This window comes from Diceros bicornis, chromosome 15 (assembly GCF_020826845.1).
Source record: "Diceros bicornis minor isolate mBicDic1 chromosome 15, mDicBic1.mat.cur, whole genome shotgun sequence".
Classification (NCBI taxonomy): domain Eukaryota; kingdom Metazoa; phylum Chordata; class Mammalia; order Perissodactyla; family Rhinocerotidae; genus Diceros; species Diceros bicornis.
This window is the reverse complement of record NC_080754.1, coordinates 17017547-17040754: the sequence shown is the minus strand read 5'-3', so window position 1 is coordinate 17040754 and position 23208 is coordinate 17017547. Positions and strand designations below refer to the sequence as shown.

The 23208-nt window shown below is 34.9% G+C and overlaps 1 protein-coding gene across 1 annotated transcript in view; it reads left to right on the top strand.

The window, feature by feature from the left end:
* The window catches only part of ZBTB20 (zinc finger and BTB domain containing 20), a 535929-nt gene that overhangs the window by 54630 nt on the left and 458091 nt on the right, over window positions 1-23208 (top strand). The window contains exon 2 of the mRNA XM_058555832.1: window positions 17403-17499. The gene's annotated coding sequence lies outside the window, so the exon portion shown is untranslated. The remainder of the gene's footprint in view (window positions 1-17402; window positions 17500-23208) is intronic.

The window sequence follows — 23208 nt, the reverse complement described above, 5'->3', positions numbered from 1 at the left end:
AACAACAGAAATATTCTCTCACAGTTCTGGAAGCCAGAAATCTGAAATCAATGAATCGGCAGGGCCACACCCCCTCTGAAGGCTCTAGGGGCGAATCCTTCCTTGCTCGTCCTGCTTCTGGTGGCTCCAAGCATTCCTTGGCTTGTGGCTATGATAACTGCAGTCTCTGCCTCCATCTTCTCATGGCCTTCTCCTCTGTGTCTGTGTCTTCTTCTCCTCTGTGTCTTTTAAGGACACGTCAATGTATTTAGGGTAATCCAGGTTGAGAAACCTGGATAATCCAGGACAATCTCATCTAGAGATCCATAACCCAATTAGATCTGCAAAGATCGTTTTTCCAAATAAGGCTACATTCATAGGTTCTAGGGATTAAGATGTGGGGATATTTTTTAGAGGGCCACCATGTAACCCATGACACTGGGTATGGTAGGAACCATTTTGCTCTCAAAATAGTAGATATCTCTTTGAAATATTTAGTAGTCAAAGTACAGAAAGCTAAAGTTCATATATATATGTATAGATAGATGTTTGCAAATGGCTAGTTAATGCTGATTCTCCATCAAGACCAGCTATAGAACAGTGACTGTCACTCTGTCACTAACAGGACAAAATGATTACATCTGATATGGATGATGCTCATGCTTTTGGAGTGGCTTTGTTACAGCTGTGACTCATCCTGCCTATTTCGTTGCAAATAGAGACATCAATAAATAGGTTGAAAGACATCTGGTTTTCCTTCCTGATGCCAACCACCATCATAGTCTTTTTCGTTATGTCTTCTGTCTCCGTAACTTCCATAATGACATTGTGTAATAGATCAGGGTTCAGTGCCCTTCTTTTAACTTTTCGGAAACTTTAACCCCAAGTCATACTGTGGATCTTCCACTTCCAAAGCTGTGCATATCCCTCTCTATTTAATCTTTCATGGATTGGACAGACTAGAAATGTATCATTACACATATTCAAAGATGTCATAATTTTACATAAAAATAGAAAAATCTTTTTAGCTTGTTTTCAGTATACTAACGAGTCCCAACATTTTATTAGTCTTTTTGGCTACAGGTTCATATTAAGCTAATATCATTAGTATACAGTTCAAAGTGATTCATAGACTCTCTTTCAAGTTATATCTGATATCTCAAACGTCATGATCCTAAAAATATAATTTGTGCTATTTTTTCCCAAAATGCTTGCCTTGTATTTATCCTCACTAAGAATAATAACTAATATATATCTAGTGCCTTTAATTTTTGAGGCCTTATATTAGATATTCCATATGAGTTACCTCATTAAATCTCCAACAATGTGGTACAACTACTTTCCATATTTTGCGGATGAAGAAATTGAGGTTGTACTGCTGCTTTTTGCTTATTCACACAACCTAATCTTCTTACTGGTATTGTCTTTGGTTTGAATGGTTTCAATGTCACTACTTTGACTGAAATTTTATTCACTACTTTTCTTTATCATTGGCAAAGTATTGAATTAGGACAGAGTCCATTGCTAATCCATGGAAGGTTCATTTTTTATTTATTTGTTTACTAAATTCCAGGAATTATTGTGCACACTGAGACTCCAGTGACAAGCAGTTGTGATAGGCAGCTTCTAAAATGGCCTCCAATGATCTCCACATCCTATATCCCACCTCCTTGTCCAGTGTTTTCTCCTTTAGTATTGACTGGACCTAGTGACTCATTTCTACAAAGGACAAAATTGATAGGATGTCACTTCCAAGATTAAGTTAAAAAAAGACTGTGGCTTTCATCTTGGGTGCCTCTCTCACACTCTCCTGCATTGCTTTCTCTGGGGAAAGCCAAATGCCATGTTATGAGGCAGCCCTGTGGCGACACCCACTTGGCAAGAGACCAAGGCCTGCCAACAACCAAGTGAGTGAATTTAGAAGTGGATCCTCCACTGTAGTCGAGACTTCAGATGAAACCACATCCCTAACTGAAAGTTTGATCACAACCTCGTGAGAGACTTTGACCCAGAAGCACGTAGCTATGCTGCACCCAGATTTCTGACCCACAGAAACTATTAGATAATAAACGTTTGTTTTTTTAAGCTACTAAGTTTTTGGATAAGTTGTTATGCAGTAATAGATAACTAATATAGCAATATGGATAAGAACCTCACTCTCATGGAATTTACACTCTGATAGAGACTACAAACACACGTGCGCGTGCACACACACACGATATAAATGAAGAAGATACTAGTAATTCGTTCTAATGGGAAAATAAAGCGGGACAGAGTGAATTGGGGATGCTTTGGCCACCTTGATCAGGGAAAGAAAGACCTCGCTTGAAGGTAAGGTTTCAGCTAAGAGTCATGAGAAGGAATCAGCCATGTGAAGATGCAGGGGCAGGGCAGTCCAGGCAGAGGGGATAGCTAGACCAGGGAGAGTAGGAACAGGCTTGGCTTGTCTGAGGGACGGAATGGCTCACTGAAAAAGAAGCACAGTGAACAAGGGAAGAGTGGTAGGAGATGAGATCAGACAGGTGGGCAGGAACAGATAATAGAGGGACTTACTGTTCATGGTGTTGAATTTGAATTTCGTTCTTATTGCAACATATATCCATTGTAGATTTTATACAAGGGAATGACATGCTCTGCCTTGCATTGCCAGACCACTCTGGCTTCTGTTTAGAAAATGGATTGTGAAAGGCAAGAATGAAAGCAGAGAAATCAGTCAGGAGACCAGATAAGATATTATTGTGATTTGGGTTGGCAATAGCAGAGATGGTGAGAAATGATTGGGTTTGGAATGTACTTTTGGGGTTGAGTAAATGGGCATTATTGATGGATTAGATGTGTTGAGTGAGGCAAAAGATATTCCAAGGCTCCTAATGTTTGGCCTGATCAACGGGGTGGATGGTGGCACCTTCACTGCAACAAGGGAGATGCAGTTTGGTTGGAGGTAGAGGTGGCGACAAGGGTGCTGTGGACTCAGGAGCTTTGTTTTGGGTGTATGTTAGTCTATAGTAGGTAGAACCAACCAGAGCAGTGCCCACTAATCTCTATTCTGGGCTTTAACCCAGTCTCTTGCTCTGAAAAACCACCTGGAACATTACATAGTATGTAGTTTCCTGGTGAGTTTTATTTTTTTAAATCTTTGGGGTGGATTTTGTCAGAGGCTATTTGAATGCTTAAATAGCAAACATTCACTTCATCCTTTCAATCTAGTGAGTTAATCAGACATCATTTCTCTTACGGAGTGCTGCAAAATCCACTGAGAAAAAAATGAGTGTAGTATTTTGGTTATAATTTATCATAACATAAATATCAAATACAAGATAACCTCTGCTCTCTCCTTGATTCAGACTTTGTTATAGCTTCTAATCATACCTTTCTCTATTCATTAGTAATTCATTCATGCCACCTCACTCACCTTAAAAGTTTGAGGCAGCTTTGTTCTAAGTCCTATAAGCGCAGTGGGGAATTTGAGTGGATCATTGTTTTCCTTCCTCCACAAACTCGATGGTAAGAATAAGTAACAAGAATAATTATGGTTACATAGATGCATTTTTCCCATAAGACAAAGTGATCAAAAAATTCCAGAGGAATTACTAATAATACCAATAGTGTTTTATAATGAGAGGGTGAACAACTATCAAACTCAATGTCTTAGAAAATGAAAAAAAAAAAGAACAAGCTAAATATCATCCAGGCTAGTTGACTTTCAGTGCCCTGCATGAGTAGTTAGTAAAAATGTCTTTAGGTGTCTATGTGCTGCTAAATATGGAGAGATTCTCTAGCACACTGGAAAATGTAGCATTGCCCTTCAGATACTAAAATATGAAGCTGAGGGGCATAGACTTGATCTGCTAATTCTGAGCCAATGTATTGCAACTGCTGTGCATTGTGAGATACTAGTATCAACTGGTATATTATAAAATTAAATTGTATTGTATAGTGCATTGTATTGTTCCATCAGATTTTGATATCCTCGCGTTAAATAATTCATGGGAAGAAATGATCACTTCATAATGCCACAAACTCACAGCAGGCAAAACTAATTTTACACAATATGAAAACAGATTTTATTTATTTAAAAGGAATATTAAAAAAACACAACAACAACTTTTTTGACACCAGCTGCTGAGAAATAAATAGAATAGTTTATGACAAGAAAATCTAAATCTATAAAAGCTGTTCCTGGGAGACCAAGTTGAGAATTGTAAAGATACATTTAAATGCCCTGGTCAATGCCGTAAGCCTTATTTTGAGGGAAAAGAACCCTTCCATCTTGCTTACTCCCTGTGGGGATAAAACAGTACTGGGAGAAAATTAGCTTTATAAAACCCCCTCTGACCCCTACAACATAATGCCAATCAAGTGCCAAGCTTCAGGTATCATTCCAAACCTTCCCGCATCCCCCCCCCCCCGCCCACTGATTAGTCCAACTAACGTTTATAGCTAAACGGTAACTAGTGTCCCAAAATACAAACTAGAAATTATTGCTTACTTTTGTCCAAATTAGACCTTAACTAGAAATGGAGAAGAATGTTTTGGAGTGACCACAACAATTTTCCTTTCAATGTGGCTTTAAAAATGGAATGAGAAAATAAGGTGAAAATATAATGAGACAATTTTCTTTGGTAGAGTTTACTGGATGGACATTTTTAATACAAATATACAAATATCATGCATTTTTTATACAAATAGTAAAAAATCCAGGCTTGCTGTTCCATTTGGTAATAACTCCATATCTGACTCAATCATACGCTGGCTTCAGACAAAGAACGGGACCCATGCCATGGCTGGATCTGGGTTTAATCTCAGAAGCGTGAGGGTCCAGGCATCCAGGCAGTTTGCAGTCTTCTTCCCTAAAGCCTCAGGGAGAGAACAAGTGTGGAGAGGGGGCAGGAGTTGGAGTGAGGGAGCTAAGAGATGGACAAAAGAGAGAAAGAAGAGAGTAAAGTCTAAAAAACTCAGATATTTTAACACCAAAGCAATGAAAACACGTTCTGTTGGTAATATAAATGTTGTTTATTGAATTTTTACTTTTAAAAAATGTTTAACTTAAAAACTCTTGCTGACAGTGGGAATGTAAATCTGAGGCTAAGAGACTGACTCACTGGCAGAAGTTTATTATTATCTCTGATAACAGCTGAATTCCAGTCCTCTTTGTGTACTGTAAAATGGGGCAGATTTGTGTATCCATGGCATCACAGGCACTGCTGGAAGGGCTTTGTCTCTGGTTTTGTTATAAGTTTTCGTCTTGAGGGGTTATAAGTCAGGAGTTAGAAATTCATTTTAGATTTTGAAGGGTTACAAATTTGGAGGGACTCAAATTTGGTGCCATTATTCTTTAACTTTTCAAGATTTAAAATACTTTATAATGTACCTGAGATTTAAAATTGTTCAGTGTTACCAAACTCTTTGATGGGATGATGTTTTTAGTAGCTTTCTGTATTTTCTGGGGGCAATAGCATATACAGATTCAATGGGTTTTCTTTATCCTTCAGGTGTCAGTGCAGTCTATATACATTAACAAAGTTTCCTTGGGAATAATAAAAAGAGTGCTGGATTCCAGTACAGAAGTTCTAAGTTCAAAGTCTGGCTTAATTCCACTTGCTAGTTTTTGACTTGATGCAACTCATTTTAACTTTTCTGTGCCTTATTATTTTTTATCTGTAAAATGGGGTTAGCAATACCAATCTGTAAGGTTCTCTTACCATTCAGAGAAATAATGAAGTTCTTAGGAAAGCTTAAAGTGCTATAAAAATGTTGATTTAATCCTTTTAATGAATATTATATAAATGCTGTCTCTCAAAGGCAACAGTGTTGCATTTTAAGGGATGATTTTATGTATGTAATGTAATATATGTAAAAATGACTCCTTTTCTGCTGATGGTTTTGCTATAACACAACCAGAATTATCATGCAAACATTAACCAAAATCAATGCTGGTGTAGCAATGTTAGTATCAGACAATCTGAGTAATATTGTCATGATTTTCAGTAAATCAATATATATGGGCCAAACTATTTTCTTGTATATACAAGGAAATAAAACCAGAAATTCCAAAATTTCCAATTTCATTTCCGTGATTTTTCTAAGATTTCTACCTTCTAGAATGTAAAGCTCATATCCTTTTTACTGAAATCTTTACTTCAGCATCAAGCTTGTCTTTGCAATGCAAGGGCTACAGATAGAATAAGAGGTAAACATTCTTTAAGCAGAATTATTTAAAGGCCATTTCAGTGTTATGAAATTGTAGATATCCTGAAATAAGTTGTCACCTTTCTACCTGCTGAGACAGATGCTATAAGTCAATCATCGAAAACAGAACATTGGCCTAAAATAATCATCCGTTTTTATGTAGGAACATGAATGGTCACATCTAAGTCGGGGAGGGGATGTTTATTCAAGGCACAAATTTAGTATATAAGATTTGAAACAACATAGCTGTCCATACAATTAAGAACACTTAATTAAACTTACATGTTGACTTTGAGCATAGAGAATTTTAGAAATAGAAAAGATAATGTTTCATAGTTTTAGGAATACAATGACATCATTTTTATTTATAGAAAAATGCATTATGCTTAGTTACAAAATGTCAAAGATTTTGTCTAAGATTAGTGAATTTGGAATGGTTGCCCCTCTTCCCCCTTGTGAAATTTACTTTGCTGGAATAGATTGTCATGCTCTTTGAAGACAATTGCTTTGATATTGACACAATCACCATGCTTTCATTAGATCTAGAGATGAACAATAAGGCGTATGAGTAGCACTGGCACATTTGGCCATAATAAAATTAGCTCAACATTATATATATATCACAGAATGAGGTGATTCTTGGTAGGGAAGAAGTAGTCCAACTTGGAATGTACTTTTGGGGAAAAGAACACTTAATGATTGTTGTATCAACTTGGCATTCCATCTAAACCTGGAAATTATGTTTATCCAAAGGACTGCTCTGAGATTCAACAAGATGACTGAGAATGGACTGAGCCAGGTAGGGCAGAGAGAGGGCAGGACTCTACCGACCTGGCAGAATAGGGCTTTGAGTTATTGCCTCAAAAGTAGCATTAAATTCCTTTCTATGCAATTATAACGTCTTTCATTTTCAGGAGACTCTTCTATAGAGTTTAAGAAGCTTATTCTTTTTCATGGAAATAATTCAGTTAAGCTGCTTGAAATCTCAACAGATTAATATAAATGTTCCAATAAAAAGTTAGTATTTTAGTGGTAGTCTTCAAACAATTAGTAATGAAGTTTAAACAGGGACTGGGAGAATAGGATCATAGACTCTTAGAATCCTAGAATAAAATCGTATCATTTTAGAAGTAGAAGTATAATCCTATTCCTCTGTGTAATAGATGAGGTAGGTAAAGTGACTAGTCCAAGATCTCTAAGCTGGGGTGTGTGGAAGAGCTGGGACTAGAGGCAGGTCTCTGGTTTCCAGTCAAGTGTTTTTTCTGGTAAACCTTGACTTCTTTATGTCTGGACAGTAAAGACAATCTCATAGAATGACATAGTTCATGTTTTTTTCTAGGCAGGTAAGTGTTCATCCACTCCTATGGCATCAATAATAATGGCAAATATTTATAGCACACACAACTTCTAGGCAGAACCCTAATTGTTTTACTTATAGTCTCTCTTTTAAATCTTCATAAGACCTTTATGAAGTAGGTACTATTGCTATCTTCATTTCATAGTTGAAGGAGGAAACTGAAGCACAGGAGATTAAGTAAATCCACCAAGGAAATAGATCCATTAAGTGGTAAAGCTTGGATTTGAACCCAAGCAGTCCGGGTTCCAGACTTATACACTTAACCACTATGCTATGCCACCTCTCAAGCACTTGTTAATTACATGCCTGCTTAGAAATGGCATGGATACGTTCTCAGGGCTCTAAAAGAACCAGTTATAAGAAAGAATAAAATATATGTGAATAGCGTACCCATTATATAAAATAAAAGGTTGGAAGAACTGGAGAATTTTACCTAGAAAAGAAGAAACCATGAGAGAAATAAGATAGCTACAGGGAAACAAGTTGTAATTGTTTTCCATGACTAGGACCAATGGGTGAGAATTGTAAGGAAATACGTTCTGGTTAATATAGCAGTGCAGTAGTCAGAATCACAGCCTTCTTAGTGAGTTCTCTATAGCTGTGTATACAGGTTGAATGGCTGGTCCCTGACGCTGTAGACAGGATTCCTGCACTGGGATAGGACATCAGTGTACAAATATGCTCAGTTAGGTGAAAGGTAAGGGATACTGTTAGATTTCATCTGAAACAGTATTGTAAGGTATGTGAGAGCAGGAGCTCTAGACAGACCTGGCTTTGAATTCTGGCACCATCATTTATTAGCTGCATGAACTTAGTCAAATTACTTAACTCTAACTTCTTTGAGTCCCAATTTCCTCATCTATAATTGGGATAATCGTATTAATCTCCTAGAGCTGTGGTGAGGAGGAGTAAGTGAGATCATTATGCAAAATGCTTAGCACTGTGACAGGCACAAAGTAGTGCTTAGAAGATATTAATTTTTTCAGGAGTGAGAGATTCATGAATTTTTCAAAAATGAACTACAGTGCTAATTACTCTTTCATATGGAAAAGGAAACTTGGCCTAGCAGGTAATAAGAGGTGGGACTTTATGCCCACCAGCCTCTCACTACCTTTGAATACGAGACCATGGACTCTGGATTGTGAAAAGTGCTTATAAAAGAAGCTTTGTAAATCAACTTATGTAAAATGCAGTAGAGCAGCTTATGATTTAAAAGCATCTTGTGGTGAATCCTTTTATAATGTGAGTAATCACCCCCTAATTTATCTGTTTGGTAAGTTTAGAATTTGGCTTATTGAGTCTCCTTAAAGGAAAGAGTACACCTGCACTCTTATTCCCACAAAGTAGGCAGTATTTTCATGCTGGGCTGACTTTCAGAGAAATAAGGATGCCTCTTGGATTCAGCATGGCACAGGCTGGGTAACTGCTGAAACATTCAAGGTCGCTGTAGTCAGTGAAAACATTAATTGCACTTTGTGATGCATACGTTTTTAATGAGCATGCAAGCTCACATAGGTCAGCTGACTATTAGACCATTGCACGTAGGAATGTTGCCTGAATTGAAGAGTTGGATACTTAAGAGTGACTTTCCCTTTTCTCTTTTTCTTTCTCTGAAATTTCAATGGAAATCAACATGCAAATATGACATGATACATAGGTCCTCCTGGAAAAATCAAATAGCATTAAAAAGTTATGCAACAGGGAGAACATTGGGTTAGGAACTCTGATTAAGACCTACCATGTGCTAACCACATGGCATAGGATAGGATGCCACTTATATTTCTGTCTTAGTGTCCTAATTGTAAAATAATCAGGTTAAATTTAGATCTCCTGTGTATCTTCTAGCTCAAAATTTTTAATGCATCTGATTCATAAAATGAGATGAAACTATTTTGTTTCTCTCCAATAGAAAGAATAGAACAGGAAATCATAGAAAGAACACTTATGAATAATTAAGAGGTTTTCTTATTCCCAATCAACAATACTTGTCACTCTGCCTCAGCTTGAACCCTCTTTTGCAGATGTGAAGATTTATAAGACATTTTATTTTGCTATGATGTAGAAATGAATATGAACATGGGCAAACTCAAACCAAATAGATCTTTTCTCCCATCAGCCAGCAAACATTGACCTATGTTGGGAGAAACTTGAATGTGTTTGAGAGAAAATGACCTCATCCACAAATTAATTACATTTAGGGCTAAAATAATTATATCTTTTCATTGATTCCCTTTATTTTCACAGTATCCATGGGAATTTTGCCAATTCTTTATAGAGTACTTTAAGCTTATTTATAACCAAGTTGGATGAAGTACACTTTGAATACATGCTGGTAAATCTGTGCTCTGCAAGTTGAATGGGGGAATAATATGCACCAGATGAGCATGCTTAAACTATGTGGTGCTTCTCAAAGAGGGCTCCTTAAGAGCTCAGGTGACTACTTTACAAGAGCTCTGAATCCACTTCGAATTTTCCCAACTTTTCATGCTGGTTGTAATCCATGCAGGATGTTGCAAGGAGCTGGAATTTGTAAATGACACTGGGTTATCTTTTATCAAATGAGAATTTAAGACATTTTTATACAGATTCATGCATTAGAAAGGTGTACTATCCAGCCAGGAATTTCTTATTTGTCAAAAGCTTCAACCTGAGCTTTGAGAGAAACTGTTAAACTTAATTCAATTAAGGAATAATGAAACTTCAAATTTTACCAAATTGGAAATGCAGACAAAGCCTTAGTATTCCATAATCATCTCCAGAATTACCCCATCAACCCTAAAGATGTTAAAGCCATCAAGATTGTAAGCATGTGTGGTGAGGTCGCCATGATGCCAAGCATAATGGCCAGTGGCCATCAGTGGCTCAGAAGAATCTTTACATTCTGAAAATGAAGACAACTTTTACTTAGTCGTCCATTTTGATTCTTAAAAAGAACATTGCTGTGTTTGGTTATATGCCATTGCCAATCTTTTAATAGGCAGACAAAAAATCTGCTCTGTCTTCCTAATAAATAAAAAATAAACATTAAAAAACTAATCACATGACAGAACAATTTTCATGTTCTCTTTTCTCTTAAGAATTTAGCAAAAACAGAAAGCATATAGAAAGCAGATATCATTAGAAATAATTAGAATAAGTCATTTAATATAAATTCAAGAAAGGTGAAACTATAGTTATAGACAAAAATTTTTAACATACAGAATAGAGATTGACTTAATTACATATATGTCATTCTGTCAAGAACATAGTACCGAAATTTCTGTATGCAGTAAAGGATCAAGAAATATTTATTGAGTACTTATTCAGTGCTCAGTATTTGATGTCATTATAAATATGAATAATAAATATGTATATAATTGCTTGAGATTGATTCTATTTGACAGTAACATTTTCTTTACAGGTCCTATAGGATAACAAAATCTTTTCAGTAGATACATAAAATATGAACCTATTATAAGATTAAAATATGTTTGCAAAAAGTAGCTTCATCAGTTAACCCCATTCATCTCACGTTGATATCTCAGGAAGTTTCTGTGGTCATCTAATTAGAATGTAGACTTCTGGAGACCTCTAAGATCTCTTGTGGGTCTCACATTTGTGAAGCCTACAAGTGCATTACCAGTAGAAACAAGGCAATTACCAAGGAAAATAAGAACCAGTCTCTACGTCTGCTTGAGATATCCTTACATCTATATTGAAGTAGTGAATATGGGTTCCATGATGGGGTCCAAGTTATGCTAAGGCAGAATGTATATTCTAAATGATACTCGGTTTTCTTACTGGAGAATTGACAACTCATAAAAGCCCAAGAGCACCCTCTAGTGAAATTTCTGGAGTAGGTCTGAGGGGCTTACTCTTGACCTGGGCTCTCCCTTTCAAATGACCTTTGATCACCCAGAATATAGAAGCTATAGTGGGAAGCATGAGCAGTGTGTTACTGGATTATGATACTCCTGCCCGCCCCTCCACCTTTCTCATGCCTCTCACTCTTGGACCAGGTACACTTCATTCAGGAACTTTTTCAGTACTTGGCAATATTATAGGTCAAGTGTAGCAGGCTGAGATTTTAAGTAGATGTCAAAAATTATAGGGGGGGGTGTCAAGCAAGGTAAGTCTAGTATTTATGTACTTCAGAGTTTTTGTATTATCTGATTATTGCAAAGATATGTTTTCACTTAAATCTTGAGCAGAAATGAAAATGACATATCCCACAATGTTCAAGATAGCACCTTATTATATTAGAGCTTCAGTTAGAGAGATGATTACAAAGCAGGCCCAATCTCTGCTGTACATTAGTGAAAGCTGTGAGTATAATACCATTCATTTAGATTAGTAACTGTTACATAGTAAAGGAAATAAGGTAAATTGTTGCTTAAGTTTGTAGGTAGCTTAGTGTAGAATGCTATTGTTGGAAGGAAACTTTGAAATCTAAATATCCCCATTTTAGGACAAAAAAACTGATCTACCTAAATGTTAAGTAACTTGCCCAAGATGATACAACTGGATATTGGCAGCTTCAGGACTATAATATAGGTCCCTTGTGCCCATTCTAGTGTTCATTATGCTATAAGAACCCACTTATTAAAGAGCTTGCAATGTAATTTCAAACAGTTTCAATCTCATTGGTTATTGGTTTTTATGCCTCTAATAATTTGTGGATATGTCTTCACACTTATAATGAGAAAAAAGTGTGCCTTGCAATTTCATCTCTTCTTTAACTCTGCTTTCATATATGGAAGAATGTTACTCTTGTGGTTACTATTAAGAAGAACACAAAAACACGCTCATTTGACATGAGTCATATTTATTTGAAACACTGTGCCACACTGAAAAAAATGGGGGGACCCATAAGTCAGATTGATATTCTAGCATGACTGATAACCACCCCTATGATTCAGTACTTCAAAATCATGTCTCTGTTCTAATAGTACTTACCTCCTAACGTTGATGGAAGGATTACATGAGTGAAAGAAAGTAAAGCACGTGGAACATGGTTGCAATTCATTAAGTGCAGTCTCTGTATTGAATATTCATGCCTAATTTCAAAAAAAGAAGAACACGACATTCTTAGGATTATCCAGTAGAGGTCAGAGCTATGAACTCTGTTAAGCACTTTTTTAGAATTGTAGTCTAATTTCTTGAAAATAAAAACAAAAAACTCCAAGATCTCTCCAAGCTGTTTTTAATCGAGAATGATTGTATAAGAAATTGCCATTTGTCAAGGCATATCACGTACTGGTTCAATGGAGATTTATACTTCATTTCTCAATTCATTATTATAATTTTAGTCTTGGCTTTAACCTTAATCTTACCATATGTGACTTTAATATTCAACCTTTCATTCATATTATTGATGATGTTTAATAGGTGAGTTTGTTGTGTATGGCAATTCAAGGCACAGTTATATAGCTTCAATTTCACTGGAAATTTAGTAATTTAATGATAGTTGTGTTCCCTGTTCTTTGCCTACTTTGCTATTCCTCAACAGATAGTGTTGGTATTTAGAATCATAAAAGCAGCAAATATTAGAGGTAGAAGGGATCATAGGTATCAATAGGTCTGATTCCTTCATCTTACAGATGGAGAAACTGATACCCCAATAGGGAAGATAACTGAGTTTCATTCTATATACAGACTGAGTTTCAGTGATAGGTCATATTTCCTTATTTTTCTAAAAACAATTGGATCTGTAGAAACAATTGACTGTTTAATTTTACCCTGATACTCTAAACCAATAGATTGACAATATAAATCAATGTTATCTACAAATAGACAATACACAATATTTTAAACCTATCCATTCAGTAGTACAGTATGCCATGTAAGCCTGCCAGCTTTGTAATTCCTGTCACTTTACAATGATGTTAAAGCCCACACTGAAACTCCTAAGTGATTATCTTTAAGGATTTTCTTCTCTAGCTATGTAACTAAACAATCTGAGTAGTGAGACTGCGTGGTCTCTGCATGGTCTACTAAATACTTCTAGGAAGTGGAACCCCCTTCTGGAGTTATGAGAGAAACATCACTTCTAAAATGCCTTTAAAAGTACTCCAGCATAAACATTACGCTGGAACATTTCATTAGCTTTTTGAGAACAATAAAGTAATGTGGAGCATAATAGGCTAATATGTTTAAGTGGCCTTGGTAGAACCCTACTTAACTCAGTGGGATTTTCTGCAACATGCAGAGGTGGAAAACCATTCCCTACATATTTATTGTGTAGGACTGCCTCCTTCTTTATTGCATGCAGTTTATATCAAAGAGAAGTGACTTTCCACCTGTAATTCTAAAATGAAGAAAGTCTCAAAATACAAGTTTTAGAAGAATCAATATTTAGATATGATGATCGGCAACCAACAGTGCTGGCTTTTGGCACTTGGGATTTGTCAGTAAAGATGGAAGAGGGGCCAAGTGCAATGTCAGTATTTCCTAGCCTCTTAGGACTTAAACAGCCATCCGGGTATTAAGATTTGTGAAATCCCTAAATTCCTGAAGAAAAAGGCAAGATGCAAGCCAAACCTTATTGATCCCAAATTACAAAAACTAAATTAATAAAATTTTCCGTTACTTAAGCCAGCAATAAAACTTTTACGCACAATATTTTGAATAAAGTAAAATGATAAATTAATGAAAAAGGATGGAGTGGTCATTTTTATGGTTTTATTAGGATTCCAAGTTACTGGAGTGAGTATACTGCTGGACTTGCAGTATGATCTTTGCCAATACTCTTTATCTCTCTGATTCCATTTTCTCTGACATAAATTGGGACTCATTAATCTTAGGAATACTGCGATCATTGTGATTTCTTGAGCCTTTAGGAAAAAGGGGTGTAAATTAAGCCCACAATTATAATATTTTAAGTAAGTTCAAATAGACATACGTGATGACAAGTTATAAGTTTCCCTATAGGTATTGGTTTCTATAGACAGGTTGTCACCAAAATTTATTGAAAAGTAAGAATTCCTATTTGTGAGGCATTGAATTAATGATACCAAAAAAAAAAAAAAGCCTCTTGAATGACAGCTCTAGTGGCTGAAGTGGCATATTTAAACCATTATGTTTGTTTGTTTCACTTACTGTCAAACTGTGTCTTAGAAATACTATCAACTGGTTATATTGATAGATGGAATCTGTCTTTCAGTTCCAGGATGTGTTTTGTATCAGTTTCTCTTCATTGGTTTTTGGAATCTATAGGCAAAATAACACATAAACACGAATGTAAATCCCAGCTGTAATTGTTTCTCAGCATTTGGTGACATCATAAATCTCTTAAGATTTATACTCATACTGTATTGTAAATATCACCAGAACCATTCAGTAGGAGGATGAAAACTCTAAACAAAACTTGAAAATAATGCATATGCTTCTTTCTCACCATGAGGAGCGTTTCCTAGTTACCCTATGTACCCCAGTGGAATTTTACAAAAATGTTCCTGGCGCTCAAAGTTGATCTAACAAAGAATCAAGTAGGCTTATTTTAAAATTCACCCCTAAATATGTTTGCTGGTTTTGAAATTCTGATTTTGTGCTTATGTAATACAAAAACAGCTTTGGTTTTAAAACAAAAATTGGCAAAAATACGTTCATTATGTGTTCTAATCACGTATGGTGTTTTGAAAAAAATAGATTAGAAATTGACAAGATTGTTTCATTGGCATTGCAGTTCAAATGCACGGCTTTTCTTTCTCACAAGTTGCATGAAATAAAAGTAAAACCAACAGATATCTCTTAAATGAGTACTATATGAACTTAATTGATTTTCATAATATATAGTCCAACAACTGCACTACAGACATACATTTTCCTTCCGTGTTTTTGCATCCTTTGTTTTACAGAGTTTACTATGTTTTAGTTTATGGTTAAGTCTGTAATGTGCTTTTGCATCAATTTTAAAATATCTGGGGTTCTCAAAAAAGTTTCTCCCAGTGATATGAATAGTGCTCAAATTCTACTATCAATGGCCCTGCTTCTTTTGATTTTTCTTATAAGTGCTTTTTTTGGTAAAATGTATAAACTTAGAAACAGAAGTTTCCCTGGCTCATATTGCACTCAAGAGACAATGATGATGCTGAAGTCCTTTTATAATCAGGGCCTTTGTAGAGATCGTCCAGGTATTCTTAGCCAAAATATCCCTCTCATTGTACGCTACTCCAGGGCAACATGTGGCTTGCCAGCTGGATGCCCTCCCTGCATGCCTCAGGTGGCCACATTTCAATGGTGTCTATAGAGCACAGGCCAAATTCTCATTCTCTGTGTTAATCAGTGGGAGAATTCCCATAGAAAATGGGATGGGAGCATATTTTAGGAAAATTCAAAGAGATTATCCAGATGATTAGGCCAGGACATTGTAAGTTGGGGTTTTATGTAGAATTTCTATAGCATTATCTTATTTGACCAAAGAATGCTAGAAAATTTGGAGATATTTAGAAATTAAAAATAATCATGCTTTTTATTCCACTGTGATTTCTCCAAAAAGAATCCTACAAAAATTTTCTTTAGATATAATAGAAGCTCATCTTGATTCATAACATCAAAGACAACTGATGTACCTAGTAATATAATTCGATTGAACTTTTTCCCATGACCTTGAAAGGATCTGAGTTCTACTTATGGAAGTCTCATTATACCTCTCTTTTCAATTAAATTCCAATCAATCCCACAAACATTTACTAAGTCCTTACTATGTACAAAGCACCATGATAGATGCTCTGGATAATTCTGTGTATGACGCTTTATGGTGTATAACATATTTTCACATTTATTATCTCATTTGTGTAGTAAAGAGTCACCTTATAATTATTGCTTATTTAAGTTGCCTAGAGTTTCAGATGATGCTATATTTTGAATTTCGGGTACAGTTTTTGTTTGTTTTATTTTTGGTGAGGCCAGAGACCTTTCTAGAAATATGTTTAGCTTCCCTTGAACAAAAAATAAAGGCATATCATTGTATCATCATATTGAATTGAGTTGAGTTGGAACCAGTAGTGTTTCCTGAAATTTTCTGCTTGTTTTATATGCCATTAAGCTCAGTCTAAAGTGAATTTTTAATGACAATTGAAAAATTTTGTCAATATGTTTACAAAAAAATAATTTTAATTACTACTTTTAAGGCAATATTGGTTTATTGTATTCATATAACATCTTTTTTTAAGATCAAAAAAATTGATTTCTCCAGAAACTAGTCATATTTAAGATTATGTCAAATTCTACTGCTCTACCATGAAGTCTGAAAGTGCTGTATAACTTTTGGAGAATAGATCTGAAAGCTGTTATTCTCTATTTAACATTTGCAATATTCTCTGATATTGTTGTATCTAAAACATCATGAAATGTTCTACTTCTATATTAATATTACAAAATAAAGTCTCATTTCTACATATTTCTGAGATTTTTTTAGTCTTTCTCTCAAACCCATTTTGTAAATACTTAAAAATAACCCCAGTTTTATTTTTCTTCATTCATTTTATTTCTCTTGCCCATAGTGTTGAAATGGAATTTATCCTTTAGCATTTTTAACATTTTCAAAGAATTTAAAGGGGAATCATCCTCACTTTAAGCACTGAACACATCGCTTTTTTCACAAACCTGAAACTCGAAAACTGGTAGGAACTTCTTCATTTGCTTTATTTCTAACATCAAATTTGCAAAAAGGTGCTCTCCGGGTAACCCTTTCAGCTGTCACCCTGGGTGTTTGGCCAGAGGGCAGTCGTGTTGACCCCATCTGCAAAGCCTGGCTAAACTAGAATCTTGGACTATTAGAATCCCATTCATCAAGGTCCACATAAAGTAAGGTAGGTGGGAAGCAGGAGGACAGATGGTAGGGTCGGCAGCAAGAAACTTGTTTATTGACATTGATATAGACCCTTCTTCTTGCCAGAGTGACTCCATGGACTTGTTTTGGCATGGAAGACTAGGCCAAAGCTATCGTCTTAATAGAAGGTGAGCTGCAGGCAAACTGGAGAGATCCATGCACAGTAGGTATTTAGGGTTGGCTTAGGTTTTGTCTATCAGCTTGACTGTCATACATACTTGATTGATGTGCAGTGGGGCTTGAAAGTGCTGCATTGATGTTGAGGACTGTGTCATAAGGTTCCTGATATGGTGCACATGTCTGAATGGAGTTGGACATTGACTGTCTTTGCCTATGCCAAGCAACACCAGACTTGAGAGCATTATTCTGCGGTTGAGTAGCAGATGGTGAGTGCAGACGTTCAGAGAGGGGGGTGTGCCTTCAAACACAATACGGAGCCAACAAACTTACTTAGAAGGTTATTGCATGTCTTGACTTTGGCAGCTAGTATTTAAGCACTGATGAAAAATCCAAGTCCCATTCATTGTTACTCTCAGAATACTCAGCATGGTTGGTGTTCCAGGCAAAAAAAATGTGAAAATCAAATGCACTATTCACCGTGTTGGTCACAGTTGGTTGAAGGTTACTTCTTTGGTGTTGGCTAAATGGGCTGAGTAAACATTCTCAGACTGAATGTTTCTGAACTTGGTATCAAAACAGTTATTAACAAAATAGGTAAACTTTATCTAGAAGTGGTCAGAGGAAGGGTCATCAGAGCACTGGAGAACACTGTGGCCAAATACCCTACTTAAGAGTGACTTTATATTCCTTGGTTTTTAATTCAAGAAAAGTATTATGTTCTTCAGAATTAAACATAAGAAAATCAAATATCTCAATAGATGTCCCTTAAACATGGTATTACGGAGATTCACAGATGAATGAGCACAGTTCTTCCACATGTATAGGAAAAATGATTTTTATAAGTGTTTGATTGTTTTTCCCTTGAGTGGATTCTGCACACATAGAAATTCATCTTAGGTTTAAAATAATTTTTTTCAGATTAAAAGATAAAATATGTTCATCAAATATAATTATGGAAATAAAAATTTGTATTGCAAATAAACTTTAAACCAAGGATGAACAATTCTAAGATTTTGCTCTGCCTCCTTCCAATTTTATGTACATTTCTAAGTGTATCTGTGTTTATATATATGTATGTATGTGTTTTTTTAAATAAAAATTTGGATCATATAGTCTATATTCTGCTTTCTTCAATTAGCATTATCTTCAATTAATTAGCATTAATTATATTATTGGTTCTCAGAGTCATAAAATACTCATTTTTAATGGCTGCATAATATTGTATCTTATTTATGAACCAAAAAGTTTTAAACTCCTCCATACTGGACATTTAGGTTATTTTCTACATTATTCCTACTGCTCTGAGGACCATTCATATACATAAATTTTTATCTGCATATCAGACTATGTCCTTAGCATGTATTCTTAAAAGTTTGATTTCTGGGTTAGAGGATGTAAACTTCTCAAGATTCTTTTGATAACTCCTCCCAAATTGTACATGACATCACTTTTCTAACTACACTTTTACCTGCTTTGAATAGTATCATTTAATAAATATTTGCCAATTTGGCAGGCAAAAAAATGACTTATTTAGTTTTATTTGAATTGATTTAACATAGAGGTGGAATATTTTTCATATGCTTAATTGCCATTGTTTTCTTCTTTTTATAAATTATTTGCTCATTTCCTTTACTCATGTCGTCTTGATGATTTGTAAGATTTTTTAAATCTTGTCACTAATTTTTTCAAACGTGTTGCAAAAATGTTTCTCTCAGTTTTCATACGCCATTAAATTGTTTTTGCTGTTGTTGATATGAGAAAATTTTAAATATTTGGATGGTCAATTCAATTGTATTTTTTTCTTTATGACTATGGCCTTTGTTTTTATCTTCTTTTTTAACAGCTTGAAATCTGATAAATATTCACCATTTTTATAGTATCATCATGATTTTATTTTGTTTTTAACTCTCTATTCCTTCCAGAATTTATTTTAGCTGAAGGTATGAGATAAGTGCCTCACTTAATTTTGTTCCCAATAGTTAACCAATTGTCCTAGCACCATTTCCCCACTGATTAAGGTGCCATCTTTATTGCTTACTAATTTTTATCAACATTAGGATCTATTTTGGACTGTTGTTTTCAGTTCTTTCACTGGTTCCATAGTGTTTCCGTAAGAACTTCACAGTAAGCTTACACATCTGTTATGTCAAATCCTTCCTTATTTTTCCTTTTTCAAAAATTCTTTGGCTATTGTCACCTACTTATTCTTCAAGATTAATTTACGTCATTGAGTGAAAAATGTTCCATTGGAATTTTATTAAACTAGTAAATTAGTATTGGTATTTTTGCAATATTCAGTCTGCACATTCACAAGCATCATGTGCTTCTATTTATTTAATGTTTCATACATAAATAAATTGTGTCTTTCTACTCACATAGGTCCCCAAATTCCTTATTATGTTAACGTATAGTCATACTGTGTTCTTGTTATTGTCCTTAATTGCTTACGTTCTATTTTCTAATTGATCAGTAGAAAAGCCATATCTTCTGCTTTATAGTATTTATTATCTAGCTATTTTATTCAACTTTCTTAATTAATTTAATAATTTTTATAAGTTTTCTCGAGTTTTCAAGGTCATTATATTATCTGCAAACAATGATGACTTTATCTTCTTTTTTCCCTCTTATTTCTGTTTAATGTCTTATTTCATTGACTAGAATTTCCAAAACAGTTAAGTAATCATAGTGATAGGATCCATCCTTGTTCTTGACTATATTGTAACATCTGTTTTTTTTCATAGTTAAGGTGGATATTATTTGTTGATTTAAGTCAGATAGTCTTTGTTATATTCATAAAGTGGATTGGAATACAATTCCCTAACCCTTTCTTTGTTTATTAGGAATGAGTGTTGAAATACATTGCATGCCTTTTTGGGTAAATATTGTCAACCTCTAGTTGATGGACATAGACTTTTCTTGTGATGTCTTTTTTCAATTCAGATCAATGTGTGTTCAAACACACATTTATTCAGCACTTACTATGTACCAGAAATTGTTTACTAGGCATTGGAATTCAGATGCATTGCTTCTTCCCTTAAAAACATTATAGAATTATTTGGAAAATGATAATTCAGCAAGGGATTTATAGTAATTGATTTCCCACTATTAAATTGCCCTTTCATTACTAGAAAAACTTTACATTTAGGATTTTATGAAGAACATTTTGAAGGCTTTTTATAACCTAATTGTATACCATGTCAAAATGTGAATTTTAAAAATTGCTAAATGTAAAATCATGATTTACAATTCCAGTTGTGAGTTTTTACATCTGAAGTGATAGTGTTCATATTCTAATCAAGAACGTCTATAAAACTTGATAATGTCTCAGAAAATTCATAGACCTCTGTAATATAGATCATTTACATTGGAATTTCTAATCATACCTTATCACTTTTTATATAGTATGACAGAAATGATATTTGATATTGGGGCAAATCACTTTCATGATCCCATCATTGTGTTTTCATTTCTCTGGGAGTCTTCTGTATTATCTATAGGATTTAAGTATGCACATACATTGATTTATTTTCAGTTAGAGGGGTTTTTTGTATTAATTTTATTGCTTCAATGTAGTTTAGCATAATCTATACTGTTTCCTCATCTATTGTTATAATTTATTTTTCGGAATCCTTTATTTTGTTCTTTTATATAGTATGCATGAATGAACATCTAATATTTTTAAACTCTACCGTCTTGACAAGATTCTTTATAGTTCACACAAATCAAAGCAACAAATATTGATTGGGAATCAATTTTCTACTCAACGTCATGCTAGTTATTATGAGTTATAGTCCAGAAAAGCATAAATCACATACTTTCAAGGAACTTACCTTCTAATTGGTAGATAAGATATAAATAACAAAAAAATGCAAAAACAACAGATCCTAAAGAAATATTTATTCTTTTGAGTGGCTAATATAAATACAGTCATATTCTTATTCTATATTTAAGCAAATGTATTAAAACTCACAGGGGCTGGTCCCGTGGTGTAACAGTTAAGTGCGCGCACTCCGCTGGCAGTGGCCCGGGTTCGGATCTTGGGTGCGCACCGACGCACCATTTGTCAGGCCATGCTGTGGCAGGGTCCCATATAAAGTGGAGGAAGTGGAGGAAGATGGGCACAGATGTTAGCCTGGGGCCAGTCTTCTTCAGCAGATAGAGGAGGATTGGCATAGATGTTCGCTCAGGGCTGATCTTCCTCACCAAAAAAAAATTTTTAAATAAAAATAAAAATAAATAAAAGAACTCACAGCATGCCTTTTGTATATTGACCTCACCCTGGCCTCTTCATGCTTTTCCTATCGTTATTGTACCTTTACCATTACAATCAGTCCCTGACTTAAACAACTTAAGATTTTTCTGCTTTACGATGGTGCAAAAATGATATGCATTCAGTATAAAACTGTACTTTGAATTTTGAGCTTTTACTGGGCTAGCGATTTGCAGTGGGATAGCCTCCTGTGACGCTGGTCAGTGGCAGCTTCTCTGGGTCAGCCACGTGATCATGAAGGTAAGCAACCAATAAACTTGCAACCATTGTGTCCCCATACAACCATTCTATTTTTCACTTTTAGTACAGTATTCAATAAATTACATGAGATATTCCACAATTCATTATAAAATAGGCTTTGTGTTAGATGATTTTGCCCAACTGTAGGCTAATTTAAGTGTTCTGAGCACATTTAAGGTAGGCTAGGCTAAGCCTTTTTGGTAGGTTAGGTGTATTAAATGCATTTTTGACTTACGATATTTTCAATTTACAGTGGGTTTATCAGGAAGTAACCCCATCATAAGTCTAGGAAGATCTGTATTTTCTCACTTGCTGCTTAAAAATTGTATTTACTTTTACAAGATTTTTTTTATTCTCTTTGGAACAACACCGGATAGACAAATGTCATGCACATTAATCTCTGAAATACCACTACGAGTAATAATTTGTCTCACACAAAGGTGACTCTGCTCAGAATTTGGAAATAGGAACAGTGCAGGCTACTATAATTGTAGACTGAAAATCATTGCTTTCTGAATCTCTTATTTCATTAAAGAACTTGCCCTGATTTTTAGAACCATTCACAAAAGAATTAACACACAAAGTAGGAGGAATCCAAATGCTAACACGAAGTTAGCACCTTCACTAAAATGAAATTTTAGCAGTAAGCTTTGGTGTATTAGGGAGGAAGAGTCCCATCCTTTGAGTTTTGATGAGATTTTTATATCATAGGGCCATCCATTTTAAACTTTAGCATTTGATATATGTTCTAAGTTATAACCTTAAAAATTTATCATGTTTTGGAAAATTTATATCCCCCCTCCTCAATTTTTAATGCCTGCGTTGAATAATGTTTGTCATGGGCCACAATACTATCCCTGTGGAACTGTTATCCTATCTTAATTCAGAAGCAATACTATTGATTAAGTAATTCTTAGCTTCCAAACTTCAAGGCATTTTTCAGCCACCATTTCTCGCTAACCTCACTATGAGCTTCCTGTGTGGTATCATTCATCTGAGGTCTTATTAAAATGTAAATAAATTACACTCAGCACACTTTCTCTATTTGCCCAGCTTGTTACTATATCGAAACAACTGTCTTAATGAAACACATATTGATGTATTGTGTATTTCCGTGCTAAACCAAAGTGAGGAGGAAGTTATATGAATATATAACAGAACCTACTTTGTAACAGTTTTTGTTAAAGCATTTTATGAATTGGAGATAATCTGAGCCATGGGAAATGATGTAATTCTACATGA